The sequence below is a fragment of the Megalobrama amblycephala genome, linkage group LG14 (genome assembly GCF_018812025.1).
Source record: "Megalobrama amblycephala isolate DHTTF-2021 linkage group LG14, ASM1881202v1, whole genome shotgun sequence".
Classification (NCBI taxonomy): domain Eukaryota; kingdom Metazoa; phylum Chordata; class Actinopteri; order Cypriniformes; family Xenocyprididae; genus Megalobrama; species Megalobrama amblycephala.
The window spans coordinates 7,219,465-7,233,456 of record NC_063057.1 but is presented as its reverse complement, the minus strand read 5'-3'; the positions used below and the strand labels follow the sequence as shown (position 1 = coordinate 7,233,456).

The window sequence follows — 13,992 nt, the reverse complement described above, 5'->3', positions numbered from 1 at the left end:
TCAACAACAACAAAGCTGGAGAATCTCACGCAGACAAAATGAGGATTGTCAGTAACGGTGTTCAGCCATATGCTGCGTTCACACCGAACGCGTCTGGGGCGTCTGATTTACATGTTAAGTCAATGTAAACGTGCGTCTAGTCATCCTGCGGCGCGAATCAAGCGCATAGCGTGGCGCGAATCGGCCGTTGATGCGCAAATGGCGCGGTGCGAATTGAGCGTTCACGCGCCTGACGCGCGAATTGAGCGTCTGACGCCCGAATTGAGCCCGAGTTGAAAAATCTGAACTTTGGCGTAAATTCGCGGCGCTTTAACCAATCAGGGACTCTGCTTTAGTAACGTGTTTATGACATGATCAGCAGTGGAGACCAGAACAAAGATAATAGTTGCTGTGTGTGGCCACCCTGAGCTCTATGATGTGTCATCATATTTTTATAGAGACAGGAATAAAAAAGACCTTGCCTGGAAGAGGATAAGCGAAGAAATCGGACAATCTGGTTAATTGTAAAACACTTTGCATTTTAGCTGTTGGTCATAGCCCACCTGCTCGCTAGCAAAAGCCGGCCGGCAGTTTCCAACTGACAAGATGATGTGTTTATTCAGAGGATCTGTGCAGAAAGAGATGGAAGCCCCTCCCATGACGCGAATTCGCGTCTAAACACACTTTGTCTAGACGCGCGAATTCAGCGAATTTTACACGCGTCTGAAGCGTCTGACTACAAAATGTTCAAGCGTCCAACTAGACGCATCTGGCGCGAATTTGACGCCCCAGACGCGTTCGGTGTGAACGCAGCATTACATTGTTCAAACTGGAGTCGACACTGATGGAGAGACTCAGGAAGAAGTTACAACTTTTAGAATGAAACTGGACGTTTCTGAATGGTTAGTGGATAAATTTATGTAGTTGCTGTGGAGTTGATTCAACTCATCCACTAGCATGTGCCGTCATGTTCATCTTTTGTGTTGAATTGACCCTCGTTTGTGAAGCAGTCCTTCATAAAATGACGGCATGACAACAACACTCTACTACAACAACTCTTCCTCTTCTCTAAAGCAGCCCAACATGGCCCCGCCCCCTTTATTGCGTGTTCTCGGGGGCGGGGTTTATGTAAATTTTAGGGTTTGTGATGTCACCAACCCATTTGTTGTAGTCTTTAAAAAGCGATTTCTGTAAAAGAAAATATCTCCCTTTGCATTGAACTTTGAGTGTTGTAACTTCGCAGATGTTGTTTATGCTCAAACAGCAACATTACACACTAACTGAAGTTAAAGTGAAATCATAATCAAGGACCTCTTTAAAGAGAGTGTGACAAAGATTGAATGCTGTTTTTGTTTTCGGTTGTGATTGTAATAAAAGTTCTGGTTAAAGAGACAGAATGTGTGGATAGTGGTAGATAGGGTGCATTTTTAATTAAACTATTAAGAGTGAAATATGAGATAACAATGTTAAATATAACAGAGATAATAAAGTAATTGCAGTTGCATTGCACACAATGCTTTTTCTCATTGGGGGGTCCTCTGACTGTTTCTTTGAAGCGGGCCTCCGATGATGGCACATTTGATGCACCGCAGCCTGCAGTCGTGCATGATTTGCATCCAAACCCGTAACGCCCTGTGTCACACACTGGCGGCAAACACAACACGATTGATGCCATTTTACAAACCCACTAAATGAATTGATCGTTCAGCCCGTGAATCTCACTTCATTCATACTGATGATGTCTGAACACGTGTCCTCTTAAACCGCTCGTAGGGAAAATCTGAATACCGCAAGCGTGATTTATCCACGGCTCAGTGCGCGGCGTCCGTATGTGACAGAGAGAAGAAGGTGATTTATGGAGCCGTTTGTTATTCAGAGTCTGGCCTTTGCTGCTTATTACTTGTTTAAACAGAATGTGTGACAGTGTGCAATCTAATGAGAAGAGTGGGAGAAGCTGACAAAAACATGTTCATCATTAAAATTACATTTTTTGTATTTTAAATGTGTTTTTAAAGTGGTATTATTTACCATTCTGTTTATTTCATAAATACATTTTATATAAAATTATGGCTATTTTAGGACTTTTAGGATGTTTTGCATGTATTTTCACATTGTATCACAGATTAGTTCTTTATTAGTTCTTTAGATTAGCATAAATTAAAGGCCTTTTTTCAAATATTGCCAGGATGTATACATTCCAAAAATATTTACATATATTTAAAAGTTTAATTTTCCATTTTAATAATAAACTTTATTTTGCATTATTCTAATGGGAATTTAGTAGGGGGCTAATATATACTTAATAGTAATGAAATTAAAGTTGCAATGCAAAAATAATACTTATATAAATTTTCTTTATGCAAAATATAGTTTCTTGGATATTCATTTTGTTTTTGGTTTGAAATATGATCTGAACAAGTTCTTGGACTGAAAAAGATCAGTGATCTTAAAAATAAATATAGTGGCGACAGAACAAGGTCAGAGAAAGTGAAGCGGCGGTCCTGAGGATTTTGAACAGTCTTAAATCATTTATTGCTCTGACAGAGCATTCTGTTTTCATCTGCTTTTCCAGTGTGTCATCTCTTCCAGAGTTTTCTCATCCCTCACATCCGTGCATGTGCCGAGCGTTGCCACAGAAACCCACAGCGAACGATGCGAAGCTGCTACCTCATTTCCTGCCATGTAGAAGACTGGCAGCTCAGAGCTGGTGCTGCCCGCTGTGCCAACATTGTTACTAGTCATGTGTGTCCCAATCTGTCTCTTATTTTCTTTCTTTGTTTCCCTGTCCTGATGTTTCTTTTGTCAGCCTCTTTTTCATTGTTCTATGAATAATTCATATTTAATTTCTTCTCGCTTTTCATAGAGGCTCTTTTTTGTTATCATCCCAATCATTTTATTCATTTAGCAACCACTCAGAATTTTGCTTAGCAAAATGAGCCATATCTAGAGATCAGAATACCATCGAATAAAATATATCTGATCTATCTATGATATTTATATTTTGACAGTAAGAGAACACCTAGCAACCGCATAGCAGTGCCATGGCAACCTCCAACAACACCCTACATCACGCCGGTGAGTTTTGTATATCTGGTTTTCATGATGTGTGTTACCATGATTTTACTATGGTAACATCACTGCAGAAATATTTTAGACTTAGTTTGCACAGTTTTTTGCAATGATTTGCAGGGCATTTCAAGTGTTTGTCACTGCATGTGTATTTATTATGGGTGTTACGATACACTTAGCTAATGAGACGATACACAATATTAGGTTCATGAGAATTAGACAAGACTATATTGAAGAAACACTATATTTAAGAAATCTTCAAGGACAAAATATAGTCTTTTATTCAACTGAAAGTCACAAAATGCAAAACAATGCAGGTGAATTTACTAATTTAGGGCTGTTACTAATGATTATTTTGGTAATTGAGTAATCGGACGATTATTTTGACGATTAGTCGAGTAATCGGATACTTGTTTTGTGGTAATAAAAACAGACCCAAGCGAACATTAGCCTTCGAAATGACTTGATTGTTGTTGTTACGCTTTACAGCATGATCAAATAATTGTTTAATATTGGCCAAACAACATTTAATTCAAATGTTAACTTAATCTTTAACATTTACAATAGAAATGCTACAGCCACTGTAATTTTTTTTGAACAAGAACATGCAAACTCACACGAGGGTTTAAATTTTAGTTTGCATATTTAGAAACATACTGATGTATTCTCCTGTGTTAGTGTAGGTTTATAAATTATAGCATTATGATTTTTAAACTGTTTTAATATATTGTGCAGCCTTAGAAAACAATCTAGTAATGCACTTCATGTGTTCTTGTATGTGGAATGCGCCACTTCCTGTTAAATTGCAATCAAGGTTTTTTTTTAAATCGAGCACTCGAATTTAATCGAGGAATCGCGACAGCCCTACACTAATCATCTAGTAATGAATGTCATTTCAGTTCTACTTTCTGAGTATGAATTATCATATGCATATCGTCATGTTTTAAAATTGCGAGATCTCGTCACACCCCTAGTATTTATGTGTGTGTTGACATCAGCTATACAGACGGGCGTTCGATCGCTGGTTCCCACAGGTCTAGAGTCTCAGCAGTCAGCAAAGGGTGTGTAATATAAACCTCAAGTCAGGACAGAACAAATGGTTTGTCCTCCATATAGAGACCAAATGAACTTCCTAATGGTGTTCTGCTCTCACTCGAGTCGCTTTGAAATGTGGAGAGACTCTGTCTTTGTCTTGAGCACAGATGCAGTATAGATCCATTGAAACTGATACAGACAAACCTTTAAAACAAGATCTTTTAAAGAGAGATGGAGGAAATCCAGCCTTCACTCTTTATAAAGCTTCTTCAGCGGCTCTTTTCAGCACTTTAAGTTCAATGAAAAACAATATTACATGAAACTTGCTCCATAACAGTGAATCCCTTAAAGCGGACATATTTTTACAAGATGTAATATAAGTCTCTGGTGTCCCCAGAATGTGTCTGTGAAGTTTCAGCTCAAAATACCCCACAGATCATTTATTATAGCTTTGTCAAATTTGCCTCTATTTGGGTGTGAGCAAAAACACGCCATTTTTGTGTGTGTCCCTTTAAATGCAAATGAGCTGCTGCTCCCAGACCTCTTTCAAGAAGAGGGCGGAGCTTCAAGAGCTCATGCTCTGGCAAACCGACAACAACAAAAGAGGACAATCTCACGCACTGAAAATGTCAGAAACTGTCAGTTGAGAATGTGACAATACAGCGTTAAAAAAAGACCCTCGCTTGTGAAGCAGTCCGGCGCAAAATGATTGGTGCAAGTGTATAACACCTTGCCGATCGGGTAATTTCCTTTCGAAAATGAAATTTAACAATGATGTCCTCAGTGACTCAGATGGCGGGAATCTATGGCTGTATCTATGCTAATAGGGCAGATAGGTCACCGCCTGTGGACGGGGCTTCTCCCTACGATGACGACATGGTAGAGGAAAATCTGAATCAACTCGTTTGAAGAGACTGCTTTTGATTTATGGGAATTATAAAACAAAATGAGTGAGTGGATTTTTACCATTATAGGCTGGTTGTTTACACACACTGCAGACACACAACTGTGTTCAAACACCTTATAAAAGTGAATTTTGCATAATAGGTCCCCTTTAATAGTTTGATTTACATGAAACTGTTTGAACTGATTAGATTCAAGGGTGAACTTGAAACTGATTGTTGAGATGGCAGATCTGATGTCTTTTAGTCGTAAAGCACAGATGATTCGTGAGGGAGGGTTTTTTGAACAGAAGGTTGTGAGTAAGGACGTTTGTGTCAGTGCTTGAAGCGATGGTGCAGTGTGAACGTATGCAGAGCGACAGAGCTTTAAGTCAAGCCTACAGACACTCTCGAGCATCTGTCATGAACACACACCGCTGCAGGGAAGGGCACGACGCAGGGCCAGAATACAGACAAACACAGATAGTGTCCAGTCGAGAAATAGATCAAGTTTGCTTATCTAGATCTAGATGTTTTTTCCTCTCTTGGTGACACATGGGATATTTCTCATATTAAATTACCGAAATGAAAATATAAATAATATACAGTCAAACCAAAAATTATTCAGACATTTTTGATATTTTTTTACTAGTTGGTGCAAGACACTGTAGTTCATTTATGTAATTGAGAATAGCAAAATAAAGTAAATTATACCCAAAAATTCTTCATACAGTGGACTACCAGTAAAATTGATAAAAATTTGGAACCAGAAATTATTCAGACACTTTGACCTGACCATGTTTTGCTTAAGTGTTATTTGACATAATTAAGATAAATTTTTTTCTGACACAGTTTAACTCTGAGAGCTTGTCATATTTTATTACCATTTTTTTTAAACTATGGTGAATAATCTGTATTAATGAATGAAAGGTGTCTGAATAAATTTATATATATATATATATATCAGGGTTTCTGCGGATCTCAAAAAGGTCATAAAAAGTCCTAATGTTGCCCTTTCACAAATTAAGGCCTTAAAAAGGTCTTAAATCAGAACAAAAAGTCATGAATTCATAAAGTTATGACATTAAATGTTGCAAGCATTGCAAAAAATGTATATCTTCTTCAGTATTTTTGACTTTTTGTCAATTTACATTTAGAGAAGATATTGACGTGTTCCCTTCAATTTATTCCTTAAATTTCGTTCACTTGGTCTTTAAAAGGTCTTGAAAAAGTCTTCAATTTACCTTTATAAAACCTGCATATATATATATATATATATATATATATATGTATATACAGTGGGTACGGAAAGTATTCAGACCCCCTTAAATTTTTCACTCTTTGTTATATTGCAGCCATTTGCTAAAATCATTTAAGTTCATTATTTTCCTCATTAATGTACACACAGCACCCCATATTGACAGAAAATACAGAATTGTTGACATTTTTGCAGATTTATTAAAAAAGAAAAACTGAAATATCACATGGTCCTTCAGACCCTTTGCTGTGACACTCATATATTTAACTCAGGTGCTGTCCATTTCTTCTGATCATACTTGAGATGGTTCTACACCTTCATTTGAGTCCAGCTGTGTTTGATTATACTGATTGGACTTGATTAGGAAAGCCACACACCTGTCTATATAAGACCTTACAGCTCACAGTGCATGTCAGAGCAAATGAGAATCATGAGGTCAGAGGAACTGCTTGAAGAGCTCAGAGACAGAATTGTGGCAAGACACATGAAAGCCCGCATGGAGTTTGCCAAGATGGTGAGAAATAAGATTCTCTGGTCTGATGAGACCAAGATAGAACTTTTTGGTCTTAATTCTAAGCGGTATGTGTGGAGAAAACCAGGCACTGCTCATCACCTGTCCAATACAGTCCCAACAGTGAAGCATGGTGGTGGCAGCATCATGCTGTGGGGGTGTTTTTCAGCTGCAGGGACAGGACGACTGGTTGCAATCGAGGGAAAGATGAATGCGGCCAAGTACAGGGATATCCTGGACGAAAACCTTCTCCAGAGTGCTCAGGACCTCAGATTGGGCCGAAGGTTTACCTTCCAACAAGACAATGACCCTAAGCACACAGCTAAAATAACGAAGGAGTGGCTTCACAACAACTCCGTGACTGTTCTTGAATGGCCCAGCCAGAGCCCTGACTTAAACCCAATTGAGCATCTCTGGAGAGACCTAAAAATGGCTGTCTACCAACGTTTACCATCAAACCTGACAGAACTGGAGAGGATCTGCAAGGAGGAATGGCAGAGGATCCCCAAATCCAGGTGTGAAAAACTTGTTGCATCTTTCCCAAAAAGACTCATGGCTGTATTAGATCAAAAGGGTGCTTCTACTAAATACTGAGCAAAGGGTCTGAATACTTAGGACCACGTGATATTTCAGTTTTTCTTTTTTAATAAATCTGCAAAAATGTCAACAATTCTGTGTTTTTCTGTCAATATGGGGTGCTGTGTGTTTTGTCTGTTATATAAATAGTAATTGAAAATAAAATTAACAAAAATACATTTTATCAATAATAAATAAATAATACATACAAATATATATCGTTTTCAAATAAAATATTAAATTATCTAAAAATAATGAATGCATACAGGTGTATAAATAATATATTTGCTTTCTTTGTTATATGAATAGTAATCAATAATAAATTAATAATATATATAAAAATAATATATTAAAAATAAAGTTTAAAAAATCTAATTATTGATAATACATAAATAATATGTTTTAAATTAATTTTTAATTATAATTTAATTATTATAAATAATATTTCCTATTAATTATTTTAAGCAGAAATTGAGAGATGCGGCAGAAAAATACAGTGTTTGATGCGTGACACATTATGCGTAGTTAAACCTGTGCACATTTATGCACTATAGCGGGAGTGTTCTTGGTCGTCATGTTGCTTGCAAATGGTTTGAGGCTGCAGTACTGAGCTTGTGTGTGTGTGTGTGTGTGTGGGGACAGTAAATAGCCTGCGTTAATAGCCCGGTGGGAACAGAGGAAGTTCACAGTCATTAACGCCCTTCATGACAACACCAAGTGGCTTAATTACTTAATTGGGACTGAACCCGTGGTTAAGTGGCTATCTAATTGCAGAGTGGAGAGTTTAATACGTGTTCTGCTACAGTGTGTTTCATTCTGAAGTGCCTGTGAGTTTTGGAGGATCTCCGAGATGATTTTCTTTCTTCTTCTAGTGTTTTCAGGGAATTTGTCATAAAATACAAGCTTATGATGCATATTAAAGATGTGTGTGCGTGATAAAGATCACTCTGATTGAAATGTAGTCAAGGCGAGAGGGTAGAAGAGACGAGAGAAATTATAATTCCTGGTGGGGCTTCAGAATATAATTATTGCCCATAACGGACAGCCGCATAAAGAAGCTCTATATCAAATTCATAAAGAAGAAGAGCTCCTCGTGGACTTCATAATGACCTGCTGGACTTTTGTTCTGGGATCAGTTCCTCTGAAGCTGTAATGATGACTGTAATGAGGTGTTCTCATGCAGGATCTGACCCTGGAACAGTGGCGTGTAAGAGCCGCTGCGGGTCATTAGTATTCATCCAGCAGTGTGTGTGTGTCCTCTGAGTCTCTGCTGGTGTCGTTCCAGCGCTGGACTGAGTTTTAATTAGTCTGACCAGCTCTAATAACAGCACACGCCGCTGCACATCTGTTTCACACACAGACAGACTCATGCACACTGTGTACTTTGTCGGCACACAAAATCACCCATGCGTTGCCATATTTGTTCACTTGTTTTAAAGATTTTCTCAAAAACCTCACCAGACTTGGCTCAAAGTCTCTATTTCATACTGTTTGTACTTTCGTACTGTTTGTTCCAGGTACTACAGAGCCTGTAAAGGAACATAGTGATTGAATATGAGATGAGAGGAAAAAATTACATCAATGTTTTTGCGTTCTCTCGCAAATGTTTTACATTCCCCAGAAAAACTGTGTTCGCTCACGAAATGTTTTGTGTTCCCCCGAGAAACTGTGCGTTCATTCTTGAAATGTTTTGCATTCCCCAGAGAAACTTTGCGTTCGCTCGTGAAATGTTTTGCATTCCCCAGAGAAACATTGCGTTCGCTCGTGAAATGTTTTGCATTCCCCAGAGAAACTTTGCGTTCGCTCGTGAAATGTTTTGCATTCCCCAGAGAAACTTTGCGTTCGCTCGTGAAATGTTTTGCATTCCCCAGAGAAACTTTGCGTTCGCTCGTGAAATGTTTTGCATTCCCCAGAGAAACTTTGCGTTCGCTCGCGAAATGTTTTGCATTCCCCAGAGAAACTTTGCGTTCGCTCGTGAAATGTTTTGCATTCCCCAGAGAAACTTTGCGTTCGCTCGTGAAATGTTTTGCATTCCCCAGAGAAACTTTGCGTTCGCTCGTGAAATGTTTTGCATTCCCCAGAGAAACTTTGCGTTCGCTCGTGAAATGTTTTGCATTCCCCAGAGAAACTTTGCGTTCGCTCGTGAAATGTTTTGCATTCCCCAGAGAAACTTTGCGTTCGCTCGTGAAATGTTTTGCATTCCCCAGAGAAACTTTGCGTTCGCTCGTGAAATGTTTTGCATTCCCCAGAGAAACTTTGCGTTCGCTCGTGAAATGTTTTGCATTCCCCAGAGAAACTTTGCGTTCGCTCGTGAAATGTTTTGCATTCCCCAGAGAAACTTTGCGTTCGCTCGTGAAATGTTTTGCATTCCCCAGAGAAACTTTGCGTTCGCTCGTGAAATGTTTTGCATTCCCCAGAGAAACTTTGCGTTCGCTCGTGAAATGTTTTGCATTCCCCAGAGAAACTTTGCGTTCGCTCGTGAAATGTTTTGCATTCCCCAGAGAAACTTTGCGTTCGCTCGCGAAATGTTTTGCATTCCCCAGAGAAACTTTGCGTTCGCTCGTGAAATGTTTTGCATTCCCAGAGAAACTTTGCGTTCGCTCGTGAAATGTTTTGCATTCCCCAGAGAAACTTTGCGTTCGCTCGTGAAATGTTTTGCATTCCCCAGAGAAACTTTGCGTTCGCTCGTGAAATGTTTTGCATTCCCCAGAGAAACTTTGCGTTCGCTCGTGAAATGTTTTGCATTCCCCAGAGAAACTTTGCGTTCGCTCGTGAAATGTTTTGCATTCCCCAGAGAAACTTTGCGTTCGCTCGTGAAATGTTTTGCATTCCCAGAGAAACTTTGCGTTCGCTCGCGAAATGTTTTGCATTCCCAGAGAAACTTTGCGTTCGCTCGTGAAATGTTTTGCATTCCCCAGAGAAACTTTGCGTTCGCTCGTGAAATGTTTTGCATTCCCCAGAGAAACTTTGCGTTCGCTCGTGAAATGTTTTGCATTCCCTAGAGAAACTTTGCGTTCGCTCGCGAAATGTTTTGCATTCCCCAGAGAAACTTGCGAAATGTTTTACGTTCCCCAGAGAAACTTTGCGTTCGCTCGTGAAATGTTTTGCATTCCCCAGAGAAACTTTGCGTTCGCTCGTGAAATGTTTTGCATTCCCCAGAGAAACTTTGCGTTCGCTCGTGAAATGTTTTGCATTCCCCAGAGAAACTTTGCGTTCACTCGTGAAATGTTTTGCATTCCCAGAGAAACTTTGCGTTCACTCGTGAAATGTTTTGCATTCCCCAGAGAAACATTGCGTTCGCTCGCGAAATGTTTTGCATTCCCCAGAGAAACTTGCAAAATGTTTTACGTTCCCCAGAGAAACTTTGCGTTCGCGCGTGAAATGTTTTGCATTCCCAGAGAAACCTTGCGTTCGCTCGTGAAATGTTTTGCATTCCCCAGAGAAACTTTGCGTTCAGTCGCAAAATGTTTTGCATTCCCCAGAGAAACTTTGCGTTCGCTCGTGAAATGTTTTGCATTCCCCAGAGAAACTTTGCGTTCGCTCACGAAATGTTTTGCATTCCCCAGAGAAACTTGCGAAATGTTTTACGTTCCCCAGAGAAACTTTGCGTTCGCTCGTGAAATGTTTTGCATTCCCCAGAGAAACCTTGCGTTCGCTCGTGAAATGTTTTGCATTCCCCAGAGAAACTTTGCGTTCACTCGTGAAATGTTTTGCATTCCCCAGAGAAACTTTGCGTTCACTCGTGAAATGTTTTGCATTCCCCAGAGAAACATTGCGTTCGCTCGTGAAATGTTTTGCATTCCCCAGAGAAACTTTGCGTTCGCTCGTGAAATGTTTTGCATTCCCCAGAGAAACTTTGCGTTCGCTCGTGAAATGTTTTGCATTCCCCAGAGAAACTTTGCGTTCGCTCGTGAAATGTTTTGCATTCCCCAGAGAAACTTTGCGTTCACTCGTGAAATGTTTTGCATTCCCCAGAGAAACTTTGCGTTCACTCGTGAAATGTTTTGCATTCCCCAGAGAAACATTGCGTTCGCTCGTGAAATGTTTTGCATTCCCCAGAGAAACTTTGCGTTCACTCGTGAAATGTTTTGCATTCCCCAGAGAAACATTGCGTTCGCTCGCGAAATGTTTTGCATTCCCCAGAGAAACTTGCGAAATGTTTTACGTTCCCCAGAGAAACTTTGCGTTCGCGCGTGAAATGTTTTGCATTCCCCAGAGAAACTTTGCGTTCGCTCGTGAAATGTTTTGCATTCCCCAGAGAAACTTTGCGTTCAGTCGCAAAATGTTTTGCATTCCCCAGAGAAACTTTGCGTTCGCTCGTGAAATGTTTTGCATTCCCCAGAGAAACATTGCGTTCGCTCACGAAATGTTTTGCATTCCCCAGAGAAACTTGCGAAATGTTTTACGTTCCCCAGAGAAACTTTGCGTTCGCTCGTGAAATGTTTTGCATTCCCCAGAGAAACCTTGCGTTCGCTCGTGAAATGTTTTGCATTCCCCAGAGAAACTTTGCGTTCGCTCGTGAAATGTTTTGCATTCCCCAGAGAAACTTTGCGTTCGCTCGTGAAATGTTTTGCATTCCCCAGAGAAACTTTGCGTTCGCTCGTGAAATGTTTTGCATTCCCCAGAGAAACTTTGCGTTCGCTCGTGAAATGTTTTGCATTCCCCAGAGAAACTTTGCGTTCGCTCGCGAAATGTTTTGCATTCCCCAGAGAAACTTGCGAAATGTTTTACGTTCCCCAGAGAAACTTTGCGTTCGCTCGTGAAATGTTTTGCATTCCCCAGAGAAACTTTGCGTTCGCTCGTGAAATGTTTTGCATTCCCCAGAGAAACTTTGCGTTCGCTCGTGAAATGTTTTGCATTCCCCAGAGAAACATTGCGTTCGCTCGCGAAATGTTTTGCATTCCCCAGAGAAACTTGCGAAATGTTTTACGTTCCCCAGAGAAACTTTGCGTTCGCTCGCGAAATGTTTTGCATTCCCCAGAGAAACTTTGCGTTCGCTCGTGAAATGTTTTGCATTCCCCAGAGAAACTTTGCGTTCGCTCGTGAAATGTTTTGCATTCCCCAGAGAAACATTGCGTTCGCTCGCGAAATGTTTTGCATTCCCCAGAGAAACTTGCGAAATGTTTTACGTTCCCCAGAGAAACTTTGCGTTCGCTCGCGAAATGTTTTGCATTCCCCAGAGAAACTTTGCGTTCGCTCGTGAAATGTTTTGCATTCCCCAGAGAAACTTTGCGTTCGCTCGTGAAATGTTTTGCATTCCCCAGAGAAACTTTGCGTTCACTCGTGAAATGTTTTGCATTCCCCAGAGAAACTTTGCGTTCACTCGTGAAATGTTTTGCATTCCCCAGAGAAACTTTGCGTTCACTCGTGAAATGTTTTGCATTCCCCAGAGAAACATTGCGTTCGCTCGTGAAATGTTTTGCATTCCCCAGAGAAACTTTGCGTTCACTCGTGAAATGTTTTGCATTCCCCAGAGAAACATTGCGTTCGCTCGCGAAATGTTTTGCATTCCCCAGAGAAACTTGCGAAATGTTTTACGTTCCCCAGAGAAACTTTGCGTTCGCGCGTGAAATGTTTTGCATTCCCCAGAGAAACTTTGCGTTCAGTCGCAAAATGTTTTGCATTCCCCAGAGAAACTTTGCGTTCGCTCGTGAAATGTTTTGCATTCCCCAGAGAAACTTTGCGTTCGCTCGTGAAATGTTTTGCATTCCCCAGAGAAACTTTGCGTTCGCTCGTGAAATGTTTTGCATTCCCCAGAGAAACTTTGCGTTCGCTCGTGAAATGTTTTGCATTCCCCAGAGAAACTTTGCGTTCAGTCGCAAAATGTTTTGCATTCCCCAGAGAAACTTTGCGTTCGCTCGTGAAATGTTTTGCATTCCCCAGAGAAACATTGCGTTCGCTCACGAAATGTTTTGCATTCCCCAGAGAAACTTGCGAAATGTTTTACGTTCCCCAGAGAAACTTTGCGTTCGCTCGTGAAATGTTTTGCATTCCCCAGAGAAACCTTGCGTTCGCTCGTGAAATGTTTTGCATTCCCCAGAGAAACTTTGCGTTCGCTCGTGAAATGTTTTGCATTCCCCAGAGAAACTTTGCGTTCGCTCGTGAAATGTTTTGCATTCCCCAGAGAAACTTTGCGTTCGCTCGTGAAATGTTTTGCATTCCCCAGAGAAACTTTGCGTTCGCTCGTGAAATGTTTTGCATTCCCCAGAGAAACTTTGCGTTCGCTCGCGAAATGTTTTGCATTCCCCAGAGAAACTTGCGAAATGTTTTACGTTCCCCAGAGAAACTTTGCGTTCGCTCGTGAAATGTTTTGCATTCCCCAGAGAAACTTTGCGTTCGCTCGTGAAATGTTTTGCATTCCCCAGAGAAACTTTGCGTTCGCTCGTGAAATGTTTTGCATTCCCCAGAGAAACATTGCGTTCGCTCGCGAAATGTTTTGCATTCCCCAGAGAAACTTGCGAAATGTTTTACGTTCCCCAGAGAAACTTTGCGTTCGCTCGCGAAATGTTTTGCATTCCCCAGAGAAACTTTGCGTTCGCTCGTGAAATGTTTTGCATTCCCCAGAGAAACTTTGCGTTCGCTCGTGAAATGTTTTGCATTCCCCAGAGAAACATTGCGTTCGCTCGCGAAATGTTTTGCATTCCCCAGAGAAACTTGCGAAATGTTTTACGTTCCCCAGAGAA

At 40.5% G+C, this 13,992-nt stretch overlaps 1 long non-coding RNA gene across 4 annotated transcripts in view; it reads left to right on the top strand.

The window, feature by feature from the left end:
- The window catches only part of LOC125244674, a 43,503-nt gene that overhangs the window by 28,431 nt on the left and 1,080 nt on the right, over positions 1-13,992 (top strand). For all 4 annotated transcript variants that reach the window (XR_007179352.1, XR_007179351.1, XR_007179349.1 and 1 more), the window contains 2 exons: positions 2,552-2,721; positions 2,988-3,054. This is a non-coding gene — a long non-coding RNA (uncharacterized LOC125244674). The remainder of the gene's footprint in view (positions 1-2,551; positions 2,722-2,987; positions 3,055-13,992) is intronic.